We start from the raw sequence: 5,547 nt of genomic DNA, 5'->3' as shown, positions 1-5,547 counted from the left end.
CATCCATAAAGGTTTGAAACTTGCTCAGATTTCTCGGAGGTGCAAATTTCAAACCTTTATCTAACAGCCTCTTTTCAGAATCCGAATCAGAATTGTTAATTTTTGAGACTTCTCTGGCAGGTGATTGAATTATCTGTGCTGACGAGATAAAAACTAATCATAGATATACTGTTTGGTGACAATCTTCACTGGTATTAGGGCAAGTCCCTTTTTCCAAAATTTATATTAATTTATGTTGATTGTATGGATTGAAATTAATTTTTGGATTTATTTATGCACTATTTTTGCTTTTATTAATGGAATATCCCCCGTAACGGGGGCCTAATGGGGATCCACTGATGGTTTACATATTGATCATATTTTGTAATTTAATAATATATGGGACTTTGATTAATGTGGTTGCCCATATAATAGAAATGATTTAATTATCACTAGTTACTTTATTTATGTTTCACAAATGCACATATTTTTTAATTTTTGATTGAGTTCAGTTAATTTATGTAATGTCCCTTAACTCTGGTTTCATTCCTGGGTATGGGTCATATATCAACATGCCGAGCTCACTGTGTGACACTGTCACGACTTTCCCATTATCCCTTTAGGATATGGGTGAGTTTGCCCCGAGAATGGCTAGCACAACGCCCTGTGGAACGCAACCACCAGGTATTGTTGGATGGGCGCATGCGTGAGTGACCCATAGTGAGGCTTGGTTACGATCGAAGGTGGTTTGATTCATTTTTAATTTTCCTTTACCGAGTGGAGAACTCGATGGTGCTCTATGACACACGAGATGTAGTCATGGGCACAAGTTGATACTTACCGCTAACAAATTTTTAATGTGAGCTTCAAATTCTCGAGCCGTGACATATACAGCCCCGCCCTTTTAGGGTGGTCCTGTCATGCCCCGCTTTGGTGAGTGATGCGTGCGTCATGGGTGTCAGCCCCTCTGGGCGGAGTTGTTGGGCAGCCTATGGGCACCGTGTCTCGGAGAACCTAGTGACCCGGATGTTAATTGTTACACTTCCGGCGCACGCGGGGATCCCGGAGCGAGGCTTGGTAATTATGACTTGATTGTTTGATAGCCAAATGTGTTCCTATAAAGAGGGGTGGCGTCCCACGCCACTCGTACCCCGAGACGAAGTGATTTCTCACGAAACGCGTCGGGTGGAGTGAGTGACGTGTGGACGCCATCCCCTTCATTTCTCCAACGAGTGGCTTTTGTCCCTGATACGTCCGGCCGGCATTACAGGCCAACTGCTTGGTTTATCAACCCAAATGTGACTTGTATACTTGTTTTTACTTTATTTTAAATAAATTTACCCGGATTTTATGCTATGTGGAGCCTTGTTTTGTGTTTTTTCATCATTGAGCACGGCATGGTCTCAGCGCAAGTGGAGAACTTTCTGCGGATTTGACATCTATGGTGGAAAGATATGTTGATAGTGGTCCGGCAGGACCTTGACTTCTGGTAAGCAGCTGTGTGATCGGTGGTGGATTCACGTTTATTGCGTAAAAACAGCGTTTTTGAAGCCTTCACGGGTGTCTCCATTGTCACTTGGACTCATCACATATATATTTTCAAATTGAAGTTCACGGACTTTATACACTAATTTGTGGTTTATTATTGTTAATTTATTCAATTATTGCTGTCACGCTTCTTTTTCGTGGCATTTCCCACTGGGCGAGTATCACATTGTTTATCAGGGCCAGGTGACTTTGGGCCCCTTGACCTTATGTGATCCTTAATAGTGTTCATAATTTAGAGTGTTAATTTAGAAATTTTTTAGCACACGCACTTTGGCACATGTCCAATATGTTCGTTTGATATATGTTCACTTTTGGTTTAGCGCAATTAATCTCCTTTTTCTAATACTTACTTTGTTTACACACAATTTAATTGCTGCTTATCAATCCTAACTCTCTACCTTAGCGCAGTTGTTTCCAAAACAAAGGTAAGCATACAGACGACCGGTTTTCTCGGGAAGGAAACACTCTGCCGGGAATCCTGACGAGAAAATAGAGAGCCAAGTTCTCTATTTTCCCGTCGGGATTCCCGGCTGTTTTCCTGATGGGAAAACTGCTAGAGAGCATACACACGGCCGGGATTCCCGGCCAAATGCTCTCCTGGCAGTTTTCCTGCTGGGAAAACCGGTCGTGTGTACGAGGCTTCAAAGGGATTGTAAACCCTTGTGTTTTTTCACTTTAATTCCTCCCTTTGCATTAAGGCGAAAAAACACCTGGCAGTCATCTACCCCCCCCCCCCGTTTTACTTACCTGAGCCCTGAATTTCCACTCTGTCCCTCTCTCCATTGGGTACCGGCTCTTGATTGGATAGGTTGATAGCAGTGCAGCCATCGGCTCCTACTGCTGTCAACCAAATCCAATGATGCGAGCCCCGGGGGCGGGGCCAAGTCATATATTCGGCGGCTATTGACGCAGAATAAATGACTCAAGCGCGCGCCCGCAAGTTAACCCCCAGGAGAGTGCTTCTCCTAGGGGGGGTTATCTGATGCAGGGAGGAGCCGCGAGAGCTGCCGAGGGACCCCAGAAGACGGTGTTTGGGGGCCACTACAATCACTTTAAGCTGTGTGTGGAGTTACAGAACAGTACAATTTTCATTAACAGTGTCAGCGACACAGTATTCTGGATCAATTTTGGGTGTGGAATAAATTTTTTTACTTTTACATTATTTCTTGACTTAAATGCAGTAGAGAATTGACCAGTGGCGAAACTGTTTTATGGTAGAATTTGTGGGCTTCTTCTTTTTTCAGTAACAAATTATCTGAAATGTACTAAAGGCAACGAGTACAGGTAGGTGTTTTTTTTAATGAATTAATAGACCACAGTAGACACTGCAGTACTGGCCAAAAGCAGAACAAAAAGCATAACAATTTTAAACAGCAAGGGTAGGCCCATTTTACTGGTTGGCATATACAATTTTTCACAGGTTATTTTATTGGTGGCTCAGCCAATCAGACAGCCGAAGCCCGCGAACCCGGAATGAAGACCGGGTGAAGATGGAAAGGTCTTCAGCAGTGACAGCGTGCTGCTGGAGGGCTTCATTTTCAGGTTCATAATGTGCTAGTATGCGATGCATACTAGCACAATATGACTTTTTTTTATTTGTTTTTTTTATAATTGCTTCTTTTCTTTATTTTTTTCCAAATTGTACCACATACACAAAAACAAATAACAGTAACAAAAGAAAATATAAAAAGACATATCAATACATAAAAAAAAAAAACCTTCATACATTACCTTACCCCCCCCCCATGAGCACCATCAGCCTCCCCCTCCCTCTCCTCCAGCCCCCCCCCCCCCGTCCCGCCCCCCACCTACAAGAGGACAATATGACTTGAACTGCCCAGAGCCCCAAAATAAAATTGGGAATGCGCTTTAATATTGCTTTTAAAAGCCAATATAAATTTAAGCTGCCATACATGGAGCAAAGTTTGAATTTTGATCCATGTATGGGAAGGCTGGTTATACAGAAGTTAATATACCAATCGTCTTCTTTACAAGCACCTGGTCGGGTTTTTCCTGATCGATCAGTGCTTCCCGATGCCAGGGAAGACTTCCCACTGTCACAACACAATGACACAGTGGGAAGGATCAAATGTGTAGATGGGGGAATCTGATCTTTTTTTTTTTTTTAAATCAACTCACTGGTTGAATGCAAAAAAATGACAAATGTATGGGTTGCCAATTAGCTGCAGCGCTGATCAGTGTATTTTGACAGTAGAGGAATTCCCATTGTCAGAATACAATAGCACAGCAAGGAGGATTCCATCTCGAATGTGTGGATTGCAAAATATATATATTTTTTTTTTTATCAGTCCACTGGCTAATCAAAAAAAAATAAACAAATAAATAAAAAAAAAAATATATATATATATATATATATATATATATATATATATATATATATATATATATATATATATATATATATATATATATATATATACATATATTCATCTGTGGCCAGCCTAACACATCATTGCATACTTGTGCAGTACACCCGTGTGCACCAATGCACCACAAATTTAGCCCCCCACTGTCATTACATTTAGGAAATCCTTTTTATTAAAAGAAAAAGGTCAGACAGGGCTAAACTGAGAGGCAGTGGTTCTGCATGTGAAGGTAGTAGGGGTTTTCTTTTTTTTTTGTATGTACAGATTTAGATTTTTTTATAACTATTTTCCCCCAGTAAATCTTTCCCTGCACTGGTCAACAAACACAGGCAGGGATTGCAATGCAAACTGGGTAAACTTCTTAGGCTAGAAGGAAGTCCTAGACCCCCAACACCACCTTGTCCCAAAAATGAAAAAAAAACTTTCGCAAGATAAGGCCACCAGTTCAGACACTCGCATGAAACAATGCTACAAACACAAACCGGTTGCACCAGGGACAGGTTACCTTTAACAAAAGAATGGTGCCCTTTGAGCATCCTAAACTTAAAGTGTTACTAAACCCAGGACCCTGCATTCCCTATACTGTATCTGGTCTCCTACAGTACACAGAACATGGTAATGCAATTGTTTTAGTAAAAATAAACTGCTAAATACCTTTTCTCATCAGTAGTTAGAGCAGTCTTGTGACTTCTATCAGTGTCTGGTTAAAGCTTGTAGGAGAAGTTTTCATTCTCCCCTGATTAACCTATAAGGCTGCAAGACCACTGACCCTATGCCGATCACATGCACTCTCCCAAGAAAAAGCAACTCTTTACTAGCAATACACACCAAACTGAGCATGTGCAGCCTGCACCCAAGGCTCTGTTCAATTAGGAGATGGTTTGGGGACAGAGGAAGAAGAAGAAGAGAGAAGACTGATCAAACAGCTTTTTTACACAATGCAGATGATTAGATGATTAACCCTTTAGGTTCCACAGTGAGTATAACAAGCAAGCTTTACTGCATATACAGACTGATCTTACTGTTGTGGGTTTAGTAACACTTTTTTTTTTTTATTAACATAAAATTTTACAAACCACAAAAAAAGAAAACCCCCAGAATACCATCTCTTGAAACAGAAAAGAATTGTTTTAAATAAGTGTAGCACCCTCTAGTGTATGCTAGATGTAGTTTGTAGAATAAACAAACCATACTCTGAAGCCTCGTACACACGACCGAGGAACTCGACAGGCGAAACACATCGTTTTCCTCGTCGAGTTCCTTGTTAGGCTTGTCGAGGGAACTGTCAAGACAAAATCTCCTCGTTCTCAAACGCGGTGACATACAACACATACAACGTCAGGGAAAGTTCGATTCCACTGGCTAAACTCTTGGGGCTGGTTTTGCTAATCTCATGTGTTTGCGTGTTAAGTAAAAGTTTGTTAAGAGACGATTTGCACTTTTCAGTCTGTTACAGCGTGACAAATGTGTTATCTCCATTACAAATGCTACTTTTACTCCCGTCTCATACTTTAATCTGAGCAAGCGCGGGTTTCTTAGCATACACACGCTCGAGTTTCTCGTCAGAAACCAGCCCGACCAGGAACTCGACGAACCAATTTGAGACTCCCGTCGAGGAAATAGAGAACTTGCT

This window comes from Rana temporaria, chromosome 4 (genome assembly GCF_905171775.1).
Source record: "Rana temporaria chromosome 4, aRanTem1.1, whole genome shotgun sequence".
In the NCBI taxonomy this organism is placed as follows: domain Eukaryota; kingdom Metazoa; phylum Chordata; class Amphibia; order Anura; family Ranidae; genus Rana; species Rana temporaria.
Note: the sequence above shows the minus strand (reverse complement) of the source record.